At 51.6% G+C, this 21501-nt stretch overlaps 1 protein-coding gene across 4 annotated transcripts in view; it reads right to left on the minus strand.

Moving 5' to 3' along the window:
- The window catches only part of SLC8A3 (solute carrier family 8 member A3), a 137661-nt gene extending 118178 nt beyond the window's left edge, over window positions 1-19483 (minus strand). For 3 of the 4 annotated variants that reach the window (XM_059373492.1, XM_059373491.1, XM_059373489.1), the window contains exon 1: window positions 18418-18530. The gene's annotated coding sequence lies outside the window, so the exon portion shown is untranslated. Of the gene's footprint in view, window positions 1-18417; window positions 18531-19316 lie in introns of those variants that run through there. The other variant, XM_059373490.1, reaches the window with a different exon arrangement.
- Window positions 19484-21501: the final 2018 nt, after the last annotated feature.

Below are 21501 nucleotides of genomic sequence, written 5' to 3' on the forward strand. Positions count from 1 at the left end.
CCTCATTCAGATTCAATGAGAATGCACATAACCATGCCATAGCTTTAAAAAACAAAAAGCTATTTGCCCATTACCTCTGCTACAGCCCTGCGGGGTTCCTTGAGTAACAGAAGCACGCTAATTTCATCTGCACAGCACCTTACAGGGTTTCAGGTCCTGTCCCCTGTCTCCACTGCTTCCCATCTCAGAAAATAGCACCTCCATCCGCCGGGTTATGTGTGCTGGGCAATGAGTGTTGTTCATTTCCAGTCCTCCCTTTCACTCCTGTCCCTTGTCTACTCAGCACCCAGACTCTCCCCTCATCTCTACAAGCACCGTCAGAGCCGCCATCACCCCTCACTTCGTGAATCTACTGCAGTGACCTCCTCACTGAACTCCCCACTCCAATTCTCACCCTTCCCCCACTTCATTTCCTTATACAGCAACAGTCATCTTTTCTAAAAAAAACCCAGACCTATACTGTCATGTCCCTATTTGAAGCCCTGCTGTAGATTCCTCTTATCCCCCCCACTTTTTTTTTTAAGATTTTATTCATTTATTTGACACACAGAGAGAGTATAGGCAGAGGGAGAGGCAGGCAGAGGGAGAGGGAGAAGGAGGCTCCCCGATGAGCAAGGAGCCCAATGTGGGGCTGGATCCCAGCACCCTGGGATCATGTCCTGAGCTGAAGGCAGATGTTAAACCACCTGAGCTACCCAGGTGCCCCAGTTCCTTTTATTCTTAATAGAAAGACTCTTTACTGGGGCACCTGGGTGGCTCAGTGGGTTTAGCCTCTGCCTTCGGCTCAGGTCATGATCTCGGGGTCCCGGGATCGAGTCCCCCATCGGGCTCTCTGCTTGCCTCTCTGCCTACTTGTGATCTCTCTCTGTCAAATAAATAAATAAAATCTTTAAAAAAAAAAGACAAATAATAAATAAAAAAAGAAAGACTCTTTCCTGTAACCTATGAAGTCTCCTCTCCCCTTTCATCTTCTGCCCCTCTCATTCCTACCATATTTCAGCAACAGTGGCTTCATATCAGGCCCTGGAGATAACCAAGTTATTTTCTACCTCAGGACCTTTGCACACAACACCAACCACATGTGCCTGAAATGAGCATTTCTCCTTGGTACCCACACTCTTAACAATGCTTTAGATCTCAGCGTAAGTGTCACTGTCCCAGAAAAAATTATCCTCACTCCTTAAGATGGTCAACTTTCTCTGTTATGTCCTCTCATCACACTCGACTTTCCTTCACAGCAGTTTTAAAACTGAAATTAGATATTTACGGGATTATATAATTAATGTCTAGCTCAGCCATTAAACTCTGAATGAAATCAAGGCAAAGACTATGTTTATTCTGTTTATCTTGGTATCCTAAATAGTCAATTAGTAAGTGCTCAGTAAATGGATGTTTTTGGAACAAATAAATACAGCCACTAAGGAAGCTTCTTCGGTGCTATCAGCTGAGTTGTGTCCCCTCCCCACAACTCATATGTTGAACCCTTAGGCTCCAGTGTGACTATATTGGGAGACAGGGCTTTCAGGAGATAGTTAAAGTTAAATGAGGGTATAAGAGTTGGTTCTACTCTGATAGGATTGATGGCTTTACAAGAAGAGGAAAAGAGAGAGCGCTCTCTCCCCCACCACACGGTGAGAAAGTGGCCATTGGCAAGCGAGGAAGAGAGCTCTCACCAGAAAATGAATTGGCCAGCACCTTGATCTTGGACACTGCAGCCTCCAGAACTGTGAGAAAATAAATTTCTATTGTTTAAGATGCCTAGTCTATGGCATTATTACAGCTGCCTGAGCTGAGTAATACACTCAGACATCGGCCTTCTTTAAAGCCACTTTATGACCCGAATTACAGCCATTTGCTTCAGGAAAAAATAGATCTCACAGACAAATCCTGACGAGATTTCAGAGGCTATGTATGACCTCTCAAAATCCCCAAGGCTGGTACTCAAAGAGAAATTCCCCTCAGGACACCGTGCGCCCGGGTGCATACTGTAATCATGAAGGCCTCCCTTCCAAAGAGCTCCGTGGATTAACTTGGTTTCATATTCCCCAGAATGGCAGCCCAGTGCTGAGGCCACCTTCCCCTTAGTCTAGGTACCAGGCGTCATCACAGCACGTGCTCAAGGCTTGGACCGCACTCAGAAGAGGTTATGAGGCTGACGGTGGAAGAGGGGGGCGGCTGAAACTGTTTGGTATCCATGTCAGAGGCTGAAAAGTCTCTCATAATCTGCGATGTACACAGAGAACTACCCCCCACCCCCCCACACACACAGGTTTGGCACTCACCAGCCCCAGAGAATTGTGGACAGAGAAGGATCTTGGCACCCTGCCTTGACCTCTGCAAACCCTCCATTTTGTGGATTCTGATAAGCCCCATGCAGTAGGAGACAGAAGGTGGGCGCAGCTGGAGCAGCTCTGGGATCAAGAGCCCGCCTGGTGATGGGAGATGGCAGCTGCGAGGGCCCCGCCATCCCGAAGGGGGTGAGCCATCCACAGGTTAGGGAAGAGGGCTGGCTTTCTGCAGTCAACGGACATGGAACGCAGAGGCAGTAGAGTCATCCCGACCAACAGAAGACAAGGACCCCCACTCATCTTACGCAGCACGAGAATAAGGAAGATCATGTGTCTTTGCTCTCCCAGGTCTTGCAAACACCTGTGGCAATGGGTTTCTGTAGGGAATATGCTGTCACGTGGTCAGAATCGGGGCCAACTTTAGAAAGACAGAAAATGAATGAACAGAAGGAAACGATGAAAGAGAACAAGGCAGGAATTAAGTCCTTGGAATTGAAGGTGGAAAATGGCCTGTGAATTCCCAATTGTTCCTTCTGCCCCTGCCAGGCAATGGTTTCTGTCCGAGATGGTTAGAGGGAGCGTGGACACTGCGGATGACTGGGCCAATGGTCACTTTTCTGTGCTGTTACTGCTGGCCCCGGACACATCGGAGGCAGATCCCAACCTACTAGGGGTCCACCCCAGCTTCTTCAAAACCCAAATGATCTTCCGTGGTTCTTAATCAGCCCTAAGGTGTAGTCAGGGATATGACTCAGCTTGAGAATGCCAATATCACCCCAAATAATGAAGACGTTAATAACAGTCACTAACACACATAAGTGCTTAGTGTGTGCATAACACTAAACACTTCCTCACTTAATTTTCATAACGATCCTATGAGATTAGTACTATTTTTATCCCTGTTTTCCATTTTGGGAAACTAAGTCTTAATTAAGTCATTTAATCAAAGTATAAAGCAAGGAAGTAGGAGGTCCAGAACTCACACACAGATGACATAAAATGTATGGCTTCAACCACTCCATTTTACTAAGATGTCCCAACTTTGTTGCAGAATGTCCGTGGCTCCCCGTCAGCTTCCAATTTTCTGTGGATTTAGAAGCAATAGCACGGACCCATCCACCCTGACAGGACAGACTGACCATTTGGCAAAGTTGCCTGGTCTCCAGGCTTCGGGGGTGTCCCGGCTGCCTGAGGGGACCTCCCAGCTGAGTATTCTCCTTCTCGCCAGTTCAAAACTCACTAAAGCCAATGGCTTGCCAGGCTTGGTACTAGATGTCAACGGGCAAAATGAACAGTAAGACACAGGCTTTGCCCCCAAAGGTACCATGCAGCAGGGGATGCACAAATATGCATTTTTACTACAGGAAGTGAACGCACAGGGGCAGAATGCTGGGGGCACATGAGGAGGGCAGTGAGCCAGCCTGGAGAGTCAGGGAGGCATTCTGAAGGAAGCGATCCTTGAAATGAGTCTTCAAGCACAAGTGAGCTTTCGTCAAGAAGAAGGACGGACGGACTGGAGGGACGGAGGAGAAGGGGGAGGCGCAGGGAGGGGAAAGGAAGAGAAGGAAGAGGGGCATGGGGTCCAAAAGGAGAGCCTCTCTGGCAAGGTGGAAAGACATGGAGACGTGGAAAAAAGCCTGCGGTGTGCCTGCGGTTATACGGGATTCAGTGTGAGGCCGGAGGCAGGACGATGAGTGCCCGGGAGACTGGACACGTAGGGAGGACTCCGTTCCTGGCAAGTCTTACATGACAGGCTGAGAAGATGCATTTCATCCGAAGGGCAGTGAAAAGCCCAAGACAGGATTTTAAACAGGAGGATGACATGGTCTGATTTGTCCTTCAGAAAACCCAATTTGGCTAAAGGGTTTAAGATGGCTGTTTGAGAGGAACAGGACTGAAGCGGGAAGATGAGCTAGACACCCACTGGAAACCGAACAGATACTGATAAAGAGGATGGGCCTGGGGTGTTTCTGCCTATGATGACCCCCGGTCCCCGTGTCATGTTCCTCCTCCTCGGCCTAACCAATGCTCCGGCTCAGCCCATGGCTTCTCATCCCTTTCCTGGATTATTTTCCAAACACCCCCAGGGCCATCTGCAAGGTGTCTGTGTCCTCAGCAGTGGCTCCTGACATCTTTTAATATCACTGGCAAATTTAATTAAAGTCACTGTTCCTCTGCTCTTCCAGATCATTAATAAAACAGTGCCACCAGGCCAGACAGAGCAAATTCTCCCTCCTGCTACGCCCTCCGCTTTCTCCAATGGGAACACTGCTCCAGGCCTGTCACCAGCCTGAGTAGAGTCGTCCGGCTCTGCTTCTAAATCTGGGCCCCAGCACGGGCGTCACGGCCAATCCACGTTCAAGTTTTCAGGCTGCACTGAACGCCATGTGTCAGCCGAGTGCAAGAGCACAGTGTCTTTTCCTGCACTTCCCTGGGGTGGGGGGAGTCGGTGCCCAGTCCTCTCTGTAGCAGAGCTCCCCAGACACTCAGGAGCGACACCTTCGCACTCTCTGGAGTAGGAAAGTGGTGACCTCGGCCACTTAGGTGGTTTGACGGTCACCACAGGGCCTTGGATCCAAGGAGGAAAACACAATGATGCTGGACTAGAGGCATTATTATTTCTGTGAATCTTGATAGTGAAAGAAGATGCTATTATCCTCATGTTCTGTTTTACAGATAAGCTCATTCGAACACCTAAAGATTAAGTAATTTGCCTGCCACTGCAGGCAGCAAGTAGAAAGCAAAGCATCTGAGTACTGGCAGCACGACTTTGGGGCATCTGGAGTCACCCACTGGCTTGGGGTGTGCCCCGGGCTTGGAGCTGCCTTGAAGCACGGGCCCAGGAAGGATGGGGTAAGCCTGTCTGGGGGTGCCGTTCTCACCATGAGCTCAGAGGCTCTCCGTACTCTGGGGCAGCCTGGGGCGGTGAGGGAGCCCCAGATTTGAAAGCAGGAGCTAAGAACTGTTTTCACGAGCTATAAAATTTTAAAGAGTCCCTGCACCTCTCAGGCAATTAGCTTCCTCGTCCAGAAAACTCACGTTGGGTTGGATGATCTCCACAGGACAAAGATTCTCTGATCGCAGGGAGGCGTGTCTCTCCAAAGACAAGGAACCAAAGGGACACGTTCACGTTAGCTTGGCCCCAAGCAGTGTGAGAAACGGGCACAGAATTCAGACTCCCATGGAGCCCTCTGAAAAGAAGAGGGTAGGTGAAGTCAGGATGGTAGGAAGATGCGGACCAAGGAAAAGGCAAGGAGAGCCTACCTTTTGGACTAGCCAAACGCACATTGGATCAAATTCATTTTTTAAACAACCGCTCTTTGAATGCCCACCCCAGGCCAAGCGCTATGCTTGGGGAGTAATGCCATGAACGAGCTATGCCTTGTCCTCAACCTTAGCGTTTTTCTTCTGATAAGGGATGGAGACAAATAAGGAATTCCGGGAATCACTGCTTATGATGACGTCATGGGAAGTCCTATCTGCTCCTTGTGCAGCTCTGAGCTCCCGGGTTGGTCCCTGCACTCCTTGCTTCAAACCATGTGGGCAGTGGCTGCAATGCAGCACGGCTTCATAATATAAAGAATCTTGCAGTAGTATGTGATACGGCATTTTACAATTCTTGCTTCTCCGGTCTCATGAGATTAGCAGATGTGCCTTCCCTAGAAGTCCCTCAAGTTCTTAATGACATCCAAACCGTAGGATAACCTCACGGAACCCTGCTGACATTCTCCTAGGCACTATCACACCAGCACAGGAACCCCCCGGGGCTGTGTCCCGGAGCAGCAGCCTCAGCCTCCTTGTGGTTTGTATAATCCACTTTTTAAATGACAACAAAAACAATAATCATATCTATTTACCAAGAGCCTACTCTACGGCCAGCATTGCATTAAGCACTTTCCCAGCTGCTACTCAATACCTAAGCAGCCCACAGTGAGACAATCATTATTGTCCATGTTAGAAATGAGGGGACTTGGGCTCAGAGATTAATAAGCCACCCAAAGACCACTAGATGAGCAAGGAACACAGCCAGGCTATGAAGTTTGGTATGTCAACTGCCAAAATCTGTTTTCCCAACCTCAGGGGATAAAAGGGAGGTTGGAAGAGTAGGGTAAGAATCTGGAGCCCTTACATCAAGAACCGAGAGCCCCCAAAACCTCTACCTCCTTTGGAAAGCCTGCCCTGGCAATGCCCTCTTCCTCCACCTTCAAAACACCTCATTCACTTTCCTGTGTTCCTCTAACCACCCCTGAAGGACTTACACTGACCTGGACTTACAAGCTCACATGTCTATCTTCTACACTTTTTTTTTTTAAGGTTTTGTTTATTTTTTGACAGAGAAAGAGCACAAGCAGGGGGAACGGCAGACAGAGGGAGAGGGAGACGCAGACTCTCTGCTAGGCGGGGAGCCTGAAGTGGGGCTTGATCCCAGGACCCCAGGATCATGACCTGAGCCGAAGGCAGATGCCTAACCACTAAGCAATCCAGGATACCCCATCTTCTACAATCTTATGGGAACCCCCTGAGGGATCTCAATGCAGTTTTTGGTAGATTGATTGATTGATTGATTGATTGATTGATTTTTTAGGACAAGTGGTCATAAGCAGTGGAACTCTCTTGTTAGGGTCAAGAGGTTCAACCTGAACTGACATCCTCTCTGCCTCTAAAATTTTATGAACTCAAAGGCTCATTGATTCCATGACTCTAAGGATTACCAGACTCTGTGGAAGCCAGAGGACTTTTAGCCTCCGCAAGTCCCTGACAGATCTAGGGAGCCAGGAACAATGAGAGTGGGCTAGAGATAGGAAGAGGAGAAGTTGTGTTCTCCACTTACGTTCTGCTTCTCCCACTATAGGACCTGCAATAGCTTCTAAGTCATCCCCCAAGCTGGAGGGAGGAATGGAGTTGGGACCGCATGCTGGAGAGCCCTGTGCATTCAACTAACTTTGGAGCTCTAGAACATTCAGACATCTGGACCCTGCTCTAAACCTAAGTTTTGGACTCTCCAGGAGGGGAGCCCCAATATCTAGGTTTCTTAATTAAAAGTTCCTTACCAGATTTTGAGGTACAGTCAAGGTTGAAAAGCCTGGGAGAGAAGAGAAGGGATGCAGCCTGACTCTGACACCAGCAGCTCAGTAATTCCAACCATTAGAGACTTTCTCTGGCCAGGAGAAGAAGTCTTGGTGTCTAGTGAGCTGACTCATGATGGGTATCCGAACGTCTTTCTATGTACTAGATAAACCACACTCCCGGACTCTCACTTTCATACCTTGCCAAGGGTATGCCTATCCACACAAGTAGATTTTCCCTTTGTCTCCCTCTAAACCTGCTGTCTGCTGGGTTTATACTTCTACTAAGGAAATGTAAAAGATCCAGAGTTCCCTTCTTTTCATGGGAAAATGATGCAACCTATCCACTTTCAGCAGGGCAGGTTCTTAGCTATTTTCACTTCCAGTGATGGGAGCTTAGGTTGGCTTGTTCACACTTTTCCTTCTGGTCTCTTAGTCTGTTCGTTCATGTGTTCATTCATTCATGCATGCACACATTTGAATGAAACCCAGTGTATGCGTCACAGGTTGATTTTCACGGAATTATGGTGAGGAAGTTACTCAGATTTACTCTGATTTATACCTTCATTTTTTTTTTTTGCACACTCAAAAAATAAAAATTAAAAGTTCCTAGAGGGTAGGAATTTGTATCTGTTTTGGTATTTCTGTATCCCCAGTGTCTATCTCAGTGCCTGGCATATAGTAGTTACTCTGTATATATTTACTGAATGAATAGATACATTGAATAAATGGGCAAAAATAGAAGGCATAATATCCAGTGATTTCTCCCACGCTTGGCAGTGTTCAAATGGAGCAGCCCATCTGTCAGGGATGCTGGGAGCAAGGTTTTTCAAGTTTGAGTAGTATGAACGAAAAATAATCCCCTTTGAGGAGTGCTCACTTCACTGAAGAACAGTGACAGAAAACCAAATCATCACAACCAAACAAGTCCTAGACGTGGAAGCATGTGTGATGCGCCAAGAGAGTGCAGAGCAAGGCTGGCCTCGCGCTGTCTGCAGTCATCAGGGCCGGGTGCATGAACCGGGTTTAAGGAATGAACTGGACTTCACCGGGTGGAAGTCAGTGCATCTCTGACAAAAAACAGAAAGCCTATGCTCATGGGCGTGAAGGAGCCTGGCGGAGCAGTGTCTGCTTCGAGAAGGGGGAGCAGTGCAGCTGAAGGGCAGGGCCCTGGGCAGAAGCTGCAGAGGCAAGCGAGGAACAGTTCATAAAAGGCCTCGTACCCCCAGCCAAGGACTTAGAGCATTATCCTGGGAGCAACCGGGAACTCCTGGCACTGATTCAATCACGGGAGGGACAAGAGTGATGGTTTTCCTTTGGACAGGAGACCTCGCGTGAGGACCATGGGGGAGCCAGGCGGGGGAAGGAGAGCAGGGCAAGACAGGAGGCAGGAAGACGGGCCCAGAGGCTCTCCCGGCACCTGAGTGCACCAGGACCGGAACCAGAACCAGAACAGACGCAGTGAGAGTGGGCCTGCGGTGGAAAGTGTAGGTGTGTGAGCTCTTTCGGAAGAAGCATCCACGGAGACCAGCGGAAAATGGGAGAGCAGTGAAAAGAGAATGAAGAGGCATAGCGAGGACCAGATCACATCAGACTTGCTGGCTGTCCCACTGGCCCTGCCACGTCTGTCCTGCATCAGGGATCTCCAAGCCAAAAGCAAGGGAGCCACACAAAACCCGCTGAACTTAGATTCATGTTTCGCATTCGGGACATCCTGCAACAGAGGAGGCCAGCAAGGATTCCGGGCTCTCCGGGAAGACAGCAAGAAGGCCCTGGAATTCAACGAAAGCACCAGATGCTGCCCACTCGAGTCAACATGGTAGTTCTCTGTTGAGTCAGTCGTCCCGACTGTGATAAGCTCTGGAGATGGGGTGATGAGGCAGGTTTGGCCCTCCATGGACTGGTGCACGGAAAAGCACACCAGATCTGGATCTAGATGTGAGCAACGGGTTTGGGGATTTATGTGCACAGGCTGAGAGCATCCCAGAGGTGGTGGAGTTGGACTTCTCATGTCTATGTCATGTCTGTCTCAAAGGAGCATGCAGTTTCACAGAAAAGAAAATAAACTCGTGACCACACTGTCCTTCTGAAATACTGTTAGCTAGAACAATGAAAAGAATTTTTTAAAGACCCAAAATATTGAGAGGAACTCAAATCCTAGAGTGACTAAAAGAAAGCCCGATTCTGTTCATTGACTCATGAAAAAAGTATTTGTCGAGCCCTTACTAGGTGTCCATCACAGTTATAGGCTTCACTTCTGCCTGGAAGTGTTCTCAAATGTATTGAGCAGCAATTAGGTGTCCCAGTCTGCTCTAGCTACTGGGGATTCAATATTATATCTCTTACCTAGATTCCTGCAATAGTTACTGATTTTGCCCCTTCTCTTGTGGTCTATTTTCCACAAGACAGCCAAAAAGTTCTTCTTCTTTTTTTTTTTTAATCAGACCCTGCCATCCTTGGCAACCTCCTCTTCCTGCAGAACTCCTCACCCTGTTACTGCCTTCTGCTTCCAACTTACTGCCTTTCATTCCCCCCACTCTGTTTTGCTGCCTGCATACTCCAGTCTAGCTAAGGTGGCGTTCTCTGAAGGTTCTAGAACATACTAAGCATGCACCTGCCCCAGGACTTTTGCATTTACTGTTCTCTCTGCTTGCACTCCCTCCCCTTACCCTAAATATCCCCAGAGGTCACTTTCTCATTTCGTTCAGGTCTCAGATGCCAGCTTCTGAGAGGCTTTCCCCCTCGTCTTCTCTGAAGGTGATCCCAGCCCTTCCCCCCAGCACTCTCTGGCCCACTACTGTTCCTTTTCTTTATGGCATAGATCACTTGCTGAAATCCTCACTGTTTCTGTTTGTCTACCAGTTTAACCTGGGCTATAATCCCCATGGTAGCTGGAAACCTGTCCTGGTTCACCTTCCTGCCTACATTATGTTCAGGGCAGGCGCCTGGCAGGGTGAGAGTCATGTTTGCTGACTACATCAGTGTGGCCTCCGCAGGACTAAGTTCTGTGGGAAAGAGGCAGCAGTGAGGGGGCCTCCAAACTTCCGGGGAAGCCGGCGGGTAGAGAGCCACTGACCTCAGACAGCAGTCTGTGTCCTCCCTCCAAAAGAACAAGAGCATACACTGTTCGGACAGCAGTCCTGAGGCTGTGTCTAAGCACGACTCCCTCTCTGCGCCACGGCCCCCTCATTGGCACCTTACCCCACAGTGTGCAGCATAAGAACAAGCAACATTTAGAGTGCACCATTCATTCAGCAAGTCTTAAGCAACACTAGCTGCCAATGGTTTACAAAGGCCTCCGTCCTCACCCACCTGGACTCGTGTAATCCTTTCGTGAAGCTGCTCCCACAAGAGAAGCAACCGTGGGGCTCGCTGTGATGCCAAGAATCTCTCTGCCAATTACGGATGGAGCCAGAACCAAACCTCGGTCCTCAGGCCGCCAGCATTCTCCTTCCCCCAAGCCTGAAGGAGCATCATTTCAGAACCGACCAGAAGAACATATCCCCTGCCCAGGCTGGGTCAAGGGAGTGAGAAGCCCAGGGCAGCCTGAGGGGGTATTGTTCCTGCCCCTTTCCTGTTCCCCAGAGAAAGCCGCCTGGGCTTTGGGGGTTATCCCCAGAGACAGGGCTGCCATCGCTCTGCCCTGTTGTCTGCCCATCAGGGGGAAGCAGGTGATTAGCTGCCTTTAGGTCCCTTTCCCTCGGCTCCTTCTCCAGGAGCCTGATTTATTTTAATGCCACTTAATTTCTCTTAATTTTCCAATGTTGAAATATGGAATTAAATCATATCATTGCCTGAATGGAGAACAAAGGGGTTCTGGCAAGCGGTCAAAGTCGTCTCTCTGAGCCACGACTGGGGGCTCTCTCGCACAATCAGCTAACTCTAGGGCGCTCTGGGCCCTCCTGCGACAGGAGGGTGTCACGGGCAGACTCTGAGGACTGGCGGCGGCTGTGTGCTCTCGACCCACTCCTCTAACGATTCCCCTAGAAGATGACTCCCCCATTTGTTCCTCCTGAGGGGCTGGAAGGCACAGACTCAACCTGATTCTTCCCATCTCAGTGGGGAGAGAGAACGCTGGTGTGGCAGGGGGTGGGCAGAGCCTGTAGAAAGCTGCTGAGCACAGGAGTCCCACAAGTCGCTCAACAGAGTAGACATAGCTCTCAAAACAGCCATCCTGGATGGAAAAGGAAGGCAGGGCAGTGCGGGAGCTGAGGCCTAGATCAGCTGGAGCGCGTGGGGTCCAGAGCACCACCTGTCATTCTGGGAATGCCCTGCAGTGTGGCAGCAGGAGGGGACTCCAGGCAGGAGCGGCAGCCTAGGGCCATCGGGGCACTCAACCGGCTCGGGGCACCATGGAGGCCACACGTCCAGAGAGTTGAGTCAGCTGGTCTCGCTGCTCTCTAGAAACCCAGTGTGAAAGCAGACACACCAGGGGCTTCAGCGTACAGCTGGAAGGTTCTGAAATGAAAGATGCTGTCGGCAGTGAAAGTATTGTCAGTAGGAGGCAATCTACAGCGTGAGGAGCGAGACTCACAGAATACAGAATTATCAGGCCAGGGGGGGCGGCTGAAAAGTCAAGGCAGCCGACATAACGCTTTCTGATGGATAAGGAACTCAAGGCCCACGGAGCAGAAGTGGTCTCGCCTGCCGTCGTCAGATAAGAACTAAACCATAAACTTCGGCAGCTCAGCGCTGCTTCTGTTAGACCACACTGCCTGCTCCTCGTTTGATTTTTGACTCCACCACCGGCCTCTTTTATGATAAAGGGCACAGATCCCCTTTCTTGACCTTGTTTCACCCACTTCAAAAGTGAGACGGGTTCTTCATTTATTCCCGCCTTCATTTCTCACCGAACACCCACCGCGTCTCCGGCATCATGTGACAGCGAGTGGGAGCGAGAAAAAGCACTCGGTCCAAGAAGGGGGGGCAAGCCGCATGCACAAAACTACATTTCAGTGAGTCTAAGGGCCTCATGAAAAACGGACACCGTGTTATCAAAATTCAGAGAGAGGCTCCCCATTGACGCTCCTGCCAGGAAGAAGCATTTGAGTTTTACACCGAAGAACAGGGAGGATTCTCAGTGAAAGGTAAACCGCGAGCGGAGGCACAGAAGAGGAAAGGACAAGTTCACTGAGGGGCCCACGCGGGACCTGGAAGACGGGAACCTCCACACGCAGCGGTGAAGCGGGCCATGGAGGGCAGGTGGGCGGCTGCCAACCACGGGAGGCCCTTCTGGGTCTCTGTGGAGGACAGTGATGGGCCTAGAAGGCTGTTTTAGGAGGGGGATCTTGACCCAGTCTTACCACGAACTGAAGGACTGGGAGGCTGAAGCTGGAAAGACATTAGAAAGCTAATTTATAGAGTATGACAATAATCGCAGCTCCGTGGTAGGGGTATGGTGAGGCCTGAAGGGAAAGTCAATACAGAGCACTTTGCAACCGAGGAGCTAACAGGTGGCACAAGCACAGGTGTTGGTCACTGTAATAACAGCTGTCATTGTTACCGCTACGATGTCGTAGGAGGTTATCAAATGCACTCGGGGGCTGGTGGTAGGGACAGCAAAAGTGGGGATAGACTTCATGGACATCAGCAATATTCAGGAATAAGGCAGAGGAGACAGACAGACACTTGGGGGGTTTGAGCCAGGGTGACTGGAAGTTGGCTGGTGCCGTCAACACAAAGCGGGAAATGAAGACAAGTAGCTCTTAAGGACAAAGACGGTGTCCATTGAGCAGCAACTCAGTTTGAGGAGCTGAGGTGACATCTTGTTGGAGGTATTGTGCAAGGGGCTGGAAACAAGACACCAGGCTTGGAGAGCTGCGGTGACAGTGAAGCCGCAGTCACAGCAGAAACCACGAAGGAGACGGCAGAGGGGCAGTCGAAGGGGACAGTGGGAGGGAGGAAAGACTCCTGGAGAGGAGGTGGAAGGGGGACCATCTAGAGACCTATGGGTCCCGGAGAGCTCAGCGTGATGGGAGCCAAGTGGGGAAAGTCTTCGGGAGCTAACAGTCAATCTTATCAGGGCGAGGGGTGCGCGGGTGAGATCAGAAATCAGTTACTCCATTCGGGGGGAATGAGAAGTCGTTGGTGGGTGATAGTTGGGCAGAAGGTAGAGAAAAGTGGGAAAGCATGGGGCTAAACAAAGAAACCAGTGGTGACAAAGCGAAGACAGCGGTTTACTCTAAAAGTTCAAGAGCTAGTGAAAACTGCATGGAAAGGATAGGAGTTGGACAAGAGCCAGGGCTTGCTGACCATGCCTACATTTGGAGGGAGGGGACCCAGGGCTGAAGGAGAAAGCACGCAAGATGGGCTATGAAGGCAGAGCAGGGCTGGCCCCTGGGCCCCATGCAGGAGGGGAAGGGAGCTCTTTCTTACTCTGAAACCAGGGCCAGGGAAGCACAAGGAACCAAGTGGGGAGGTCAGGGTGCAAAGGAAGAATGTTGACCAAGTGCATGCTATTTGGCTTCGTTCTCAAGGATGAGCATAGCAGTGCATGACCCTGAGGTCCTCTCCTCTCAAGTGATTGGGAAATTACTGCAGGGAAGTCAGAGCAGGACCCCAGTTCCCAGTCCCAGTTTCCAGTCTCACATCCACATCCAGGCCCCACATGCTCCAGCACTCCTGCCGCACAACCAGGAAAGCATTACTTGTCACTTCAAGTATCAAAGCTGTAAATTTCATCCAGGATAAACTAGAACTGTTGCCTTTGTAGACATGATTCTGTAGACCATATCCAAATACACTTGATTCTGGAAGTAGCCTTTACTCACCCTCCATAGTATCAAAAACTACACATAGACATATACAAACTCACGTGATTCTTCCTATCTAAACGTCTTGTTCAATAGTCTCTATGGCTCCAAATATGAAACTAACTGCATTCTTACTCTTCCAGGCTCCTTGTTGAGACCATCTCCAGTCCTCAGAGACCTCGGATCTTTAGGGGTTCACCCTGCTCTGCAGCTCAGTAGGCCAGGAGGTGTGTGTTACACCTGCAGGAGCCACTGATCCTTTTCCTGAGGCACCCTGTCCGGTGTTGGAGTGCCCATTCAAAACACAGACAAACAAACACAAGCCAATCTCGTCAAAGAAAGTGGTGGAACATCTTCCTAGAGGAGCAGCTCTGGTTTATACGCTAAATCAGAAAGAAGAACCCGTACCCCTCCCTCACAGGCCACCCAGAAGATGCCTTGGGCTTTTCCCACAGCCTTCTGGATCCGCACCTCTGTCTCTCTCCCTATAGTCCAGTCTCGACATACCTTCTCAAATGCAAACCTGACTGTGCACTTCAGTGCCAGCAACCTTCCTAAGCCCCTACTGGCAACAGCAAAATCCTTAGCATGGAGTACAAGCCCTTCAAGATTTGGCCCCTAAAGAACCGTCCTACACTGTTGGTGGGAATGCAAGCTGGTGCAAAAACAGCATGGAGGTTCCTCAAAAAGTTGAAAATAGAGCTACCCTACGACCCAGCAATTGCACTACTGGGTATTTACCCTAAAGATACAAATGTAGTGATCTGAAGGAGCGAGCACGTGCTCCCAAGTGTTTATAGCAGCAATGTCCATAATAGCCTAACTATGGAAAAAACTTAGATGTCCACCAACAGATGAATGGATAAAGAAGATGTGGTATAGATACACAACGGAATACTATGCAGCCATCAAAAAAGAAATCCTGCCATTTGCAATGACGTGGCTGGAACTAGAGGGTATTATGCTGAGTGAACTAAGTGAATCAGAGAAAGACAATTATCATATGATCTCCCTGATATGAGGAATTTGAGAGGCAACATGGTGGGGTTGGGGGTAGGGAAGGAAAAAATGAAACAAGATGGGACCGGGGAGGAGACAAACTATAAGAGACTCTTAATCTCACAAAACAAATTGAGGGTGTTATGGACATTGGGGAGGGTATGTGCTATGGTGAGTGCTGTGAAGTGTGTAAACCTGGGAATTCACAGACCTGTACCCCTGGGGCTAATAATACATTATATGTTAATAAAAAATAAAAAATTAAAATTCCAAAAAAAAAATTTGGCCTCTAGAGTCCTCCAAACCTCTCTCCCAGAACTGTACCCTCTGTCTTCAATCATTGGCCTTATGCACCTTAGGCCTTTGCATGTGGAGCCCTTCTGTCCTAACATTTTCTCTCTGCTTTCACCAAAGCCAACTTCTACCCATCCTCTCTTTCTGGGATTCAATGTCCCTAGAAGTCCTCGGGAAGGCTCTGTGGAGAGGTGATCTCCCTACATGCTTCCACTGTACCCAGGATCTATCCTCCACTGAAAGGAGTCACTAGCTGATTATTCCTGCGGGAATGAATGTATGTTTATGAGGAAAAGGACCGTTCTGTTTTATTTACCTCTGTACCTGGCAGATGCCTGGCAGAGCAGGCTGTTGTTGAGTATTTATTGAATAAATAGCTGATTGAATGAATAAATGAATGTTTTTCTTTTAGAGTCCAATATATGGCTGAGCCTCACCAAACAGTTGAGCCTCTGGGCAAAACAACCAGACTGAGTGAAAAGGGGGTCACCCCTCTCTTCTTACCTGACTTTGGTCACTTTAAAGAGAGGCCAAGATGCGAACCACGTTCCCCCAGATCCAGAATGGGAGCATAGACTGGACCATGCAGGCCAAGGAACAATGCCCCCCATCACGGCCCCATGGACAATCCCAGCAACTCTGCCCAGAAACTGTACAGGGGTGCCGCCTGGCACAGGGACAGGGCAGGGATGGGGCAAGAGCCTACTCCCTCAGCTTCAGGGTTCCGGCCCAGGAAGGAGCCTGAAGAAGGAAATGTTTTTTTACAGGGTCCGTTTGATAACCCCATTTTCTTTTCTGTGACCAGGAGGCCATACAGAAGAGATACCAAAGAGGACAGCAGAGGGGCAGGAGCAGAGAAGAGAGCTACCTTGGCCCTTCGAGTTCATTCTCCACCCAGCATGTACTGACTGCCTACTCTATGCCAGGCACAGTGCTAGGCCCTGCAGATACACCATGAATAAACAGCAGTTATGTTCCCTCCCTTCCTGCAGCTTACTGTCTAGAGGTGTGACTAGCATTTATTCCACCACACAAGTAAACTGAATGTGCCTCTTTAAATTATTTCAAAATAACAGGTTCAGCTTATGAGTGTACAGACGTTCTGGCTGGGCCAGAGATGGTATGGAAGGCATCCTTGAGGAAGTAACCAATGACCTAGGAGCTGGAGGGAGACTAGGAGTACATTAGACCAGAAAGGAGTTGGAGTTTAGGGGTGTTGGAAGAACAAGAAAGCATCCCAAGTACAGAAAATCGCATGAGTAGCCTTTCCATCTCCATTAAGTTCAAGAACGACTTCAAGTTCAGTTCTGTAGGCTCCATCTTTTTCTTCTCAACCCAATATCCATATTTTATTTAAAGAAAGGGGCTAGGGAGTGGACACGTGTGGGGGGGACCTCAGGCAGGAATTGTAGGCAGCGATGAGAAGCTGGGGTGATCAGCCCACACCAAGAAGCTCTGGCAGCCTTGGTCCCCACGTGAGGCACCGCACCGCATGAAAAGGCAGGTTCCTCTCAAAGTTGCGAGCCCGCTAAAAAGAAGGGCCAGCAGGAGGCCGGCGCCCCTGTAGAGTGCACGGATCCCCCATCTCAGGAAGAGCAGGGCGCAGAAGCTATATTTGAAAATTGAGGTAAACAAGAGCTCAGCTCCAGTGGATGGGGCACAACAGCTGTGGGAGATTAATCACAGGCGGCTGCAAGTCACCGGGTCGGCAGAGGCCCGGAGGCTTCCCTTTCGGTGCCCCACCGGTAGGCCCGCTGCGTGCCCATCACGTACCCACAACTCCCTCGGCTCGGGGTGTTTCTCGACCACCCGGGAGCTCGGAGTCTCGCTGCCCGCGGCAGCCTGCCTTTCTGAGAACCTGCCCCAATTTCAACCTCTGCCCAGGAGACTGAACCAGCAAACGGGCAGGGTTTTTTAGTCGCCACAAAAGATGAGTGAATGAGTGAGTGAGTGAGTGACGGAGGGAGGGAAAAGGAGGAAGGGAGGGAGCAGGGAGAGAGAGGGAGGGAGAGAGAGAGAGAGAGAGAGAGAGGCGGGCAGCAGGCGGGTAAATTTATGGCACTGCATTAAAGGCATTTGTTCTATTTAACCACCGCCCCCCCCCCCGCACTCCCTCCACGGTTAAAAATAAAACTCAGTGAATAAAGACCAAAAACTGCTTCCCACCCCCCCACCCCCCCAGAGCAAATCGCTTTCTTCATCTCTCCCAGTGGCTTGGGTCCTCGGGGCAGGTCCGGCAGGGTCTGCAGAGCAGCGCTAGCCTCCGAAGGAGGGCCTCTGGGTGCGTGTGTGTGTGTGTGTGTGTGTGTGTGCGCGCGCGCGCGTGTGTGTGTGTCTCGGGGAGGATGGCGAGAGTGGGTAGTTACCACACCTCCCTTCTCCCCACCTGGCCGCGGCCCGCCCAGACCCCCGCCGTCTGGAGCGCGGGGGACCCGAGCAACCCTCCCTCTCTCCCCGCCCTCTTGGCCGCGGCGGGCCGGTGCGCCGGGGCTGCAGTTCCCGACCCGCCGCCGCGGAGTCCCGAGGCTGGGCGCGCGCGTGCGTGTGTGCACGCGGGCGCGCGCCGCGGGGTAACGCGCTCGGCTCCTAGCCCCCGACCCCGGCGGGCACTCGGAGCCCCGGGAGCGCCGCACGGCCGGGCACCGCCAGCACACCGGCGCACAGGCACACATGCAGCCGGCCCGCGCCGCAGCGTTCCGTGTCCCCGGGGCGCACCCGCCGCCCGAGAGCACACACACACGCCCCGGCGTCTCGTTCTGCGCCCCCCCCCGACCCCCTCAGACACTCTGCCACATGCCCCCCCCAGCTCCGCAGACAAAACGTTCACTTTCCGAGGCACCCTCCCCCCACCTCTTGAGGCACTAAACCCACGGGAAGGCAGCCGGTATGAATGATCTCGGGAAATAACTTAATTAACACCGGCATTCACAAGCGGGAATCCTCCGGAGGGGCGTCCCAAGCCCCCAGCCTCGGCCTCCCTCTGAGGGGGAAGGGCAGGAGGCTCACCCCATTACTCACCGTTTCCTCCCGGTCTCCCGAGCGGAACGGCCAAGTGAGGGGGAAGAGGAAGGTGCGCGACGCCCCGCCGCCCGGCTGCTCAGCGGCCGCAGCGGCTCATCGCCCCCGCGGGCTGCCCGCCGGCCGCAGCCGCGTCCGGGGCATGTCAGTCGGCCGCCGCCGCCGCCGCCCGCGGGGCTCGTGGGCTCGCAGGCTTCCGGGGTGGGGGAGGTGGGGCGCGGGCTGCGGCCGGGGCAGGGGGCCTAGGGAGGAGCGGGGAGACCCTCCCGAGGACCCCCGGAGGAGCCCGGGCCGGGGCGCGGGCTCGGGGTTGAGCGCGGGGAGGCCCGGAGTCCCGGCCGCCGGCAGCGGGGGGATCCCTGCCGGGAGGGGCAGGAAGGCGGGCGGCCCGGCGCGCCCTGGCGGCTCGGAGGGACCCCGGCTCGCGGCCGCGTCGCCGGGGCTTTCCCGGGGCTGGGCGCGCGCCGACTCTCCGCCTGGCACGCCGTCACCGCGGGGGACGTGTCGGCCTCGCGGCGCGGAGGGGACGCGCGGAGGGGCTGGTTTCTGGGCGAGCCGCGAGCTTTGCCCATTAAGCTGCAGCAAGAAGCCAAATCAAAAAGCCAATCTCCAAGCCTCCCAACCGAACGTCACCCTATCAGCTGGGAGCCAGGGAGCCGCACCGAATGACAAGCCGCGCATATTTATCCTCGCGCGCCGAGGGGGGATTTTCAGATAGCGTCCCGAGCAGCCGCGGGGAAGCAGACCTGCGCCTCGCGGCCCCCCCGGGCCCTGGGGGACCCAATGAGGGCGGGAGCCCTCGCCCGCGGCCACTCACCCACCCACCCACCCAACGGCCGGAGCCCGGCGCCCGGCTCCTCGCGGCCGGCGGCGGTCCCGAGACGGCGGCGCGTCCTGACCTGGATTCCGCGGAGTCCGGGTCTCCGGTCGGCGGGCGGGGAGGGCGGCCGGGCGGGCGCGCAGCACCGGCTTTCCCCTTGTCCTCAGGAGACGCCGCCTGCAATTCCGAAATTAAGTCTCCACCAACACATCTGTGGTTTTTAAATATAGCAGGGGACGATTACCCAGGCAGGGTCCACCCAGGCCTAAGGGAGGAGTTGAGGGGGATGGAGGTTGGCAGGGGAGGGAAAATAAAACTCCCTTTTTCCCCTCTTTTTTTCTTCTGTTCTTGGTGCAGAACTCAGTCTGTCATTTTCTCAACCCAAATCAAACAACAGCTTGCGAGAGACGCTTGGGTGAGTGCTGGTATGTTGGCTTTTGGGTTTTTAAGGCTAAAAATAAGAGGGGGCTGCCTCCCAAATTGCTGCTTACTCTGGGCCTGGAGCCTGGAGGAGAGATGGTCTTTTGATGCAGCAGCAGAACTAGGGATTGGGGCTTGGCTCAGACAAAGTGTACACACGTAGCCTGAAATCAGATGCCTGTAATTTCTTCTATATTTGTCAGGCGTGGTCCTGGAGGCATGAGGGGTGGGCAGGCCTCCCCCCCCCCCCCAAAATGAGGTTTCTTCTAGTTTATCGATGGCATTAGGCGATCTAAAAGGAGCGGGGTGGCTGACGGGCTGGCCCTTTGTAGAGGCACCGCTATGAATTCTGGGGCAGAATCCCAAGGGTGAGAAGTTGTTCCTCTGCTGCCTGAGGCCGGTCTGGGAGGGCCAACGAGGAAGAAAAATGCTTAGCATGTATCAGCTCCTCCTTAGGATGGGCAGCCTTGCCAATGAACTTGACTGTTTTATTTTATAAAACTACATGAGGTAGGAACAACGACCAACTCCACGTTTCTGTTGAGAAAACCGAGTCTCAGAGAGGCTAAGAACCATCTCAAGGCCACAAGCAGCAGAGCTAAGGATGGGAAGAAGGTGGAACCAGCTGGAGTTTTGCTGATCATCGCAAGGATATGTGCAAATTCCAGGATCCCCCGGGGGACTCTTCGGGAGCAAGGCTTGGTGGGAATGGACAAGTGAGCATAGGAGTTAGAAAACATGTGAGCCTGGGGTGACGTGAGTTCTTTCCTGATCCCTTGACTCACTACTCCTTCAGCAAATCATGTGGTGGTTTCCATCCTGAGTTCGAGTCCTGGGTGTGCTCCTCACTGAGCCTGGTGATCTCAGACCCCAGAACCTTCATGGCTCTTGAGTTCAGTTAATGTTAAGGCCGAAACACTGACTCTGTAAGACTTCAGTTACTTCGAAAGTTTGGGATTTTAGGATATGTCATTGGTGCGATCTTCCTTGTATTTGTTTCCACGGAGATCCACAATGCTGACTGGTCTGCAGTGAAGACCAAGGCATGGCTGGTGGGTGTGTAAATTGGTATTGCTTTTAGGAAGGGCACCTTTGAAAGATATATCAAATTCCTTAAAAAAATATGAACCTCTTTGACTCAGTAATTTTATTCATTGAAATTTACTCTATGGTAATAGTTAAGAATGTGCTCAAATACTTAGTTACAAGGATATCCATGATAGTGTTTATAACAGCAAAAAAATGGAAACATTTTGGAGCACCTGGTTGACTTGGTGGGTTAAAGCTTCTGCCTTCTTCTCAGGTCATGATCCCAGGGTCCTGGGATCAAGCCCCACACGGGGGGGGGGGGGGCTCTGCTCAGCAGGGAGCCTGCTTCCCTCTCTTTCTCTCTCTCTGCCTACCTCTCTGCCTGCTTGTGATCTCTGCTGTCAAATAAATAAAATATTTTTTTTAAATGGAAACATCTTAATTTTCAAACAGAATTGTTTGTGCAGGTTGTGTTATATGACATAATGGTACATTCTACCATTATGAAAATGCCAGTGCAGCATTTCATGTATTGACATGGAAAGGTCTGCATGATATGTTACTGAGAGAGCAAAAGGAAATGGAACATAGAATGTGACACTGTGTGTGTGTGTGTGCCCGCCCTACTAGCATAAAAACACCAAAATGGTAGTAGTTGTTATCTTTGGGTGGTGGGGTTCTTAGTGATTTATTTTTCTATTAAAATCAACTTTATTGGGGCACCTGGGTGGCTCAGTGGGTCAAGCCTCTGCCTTCAGCTCAGGTCATGGTCTCAGGGTCCTGGGATCGAGGCCCGAATTGGTCTCTCTGCTCAG

The sequence above is a fragment of the Mustela nigripes genome, chromosome 13 (genome assembly GCF_022355385.1).
Source record: "Mustela nigripes isolate SB6536 chromosome 13, MUSNIG.SB6536, whole genome shotgun sequence".
Lineage (NCBI taxonomy): Eukaryota > Metazoa > Chordata > Mammalia > Carnivora > Mustelidae > Mustela > Mustela nigripes.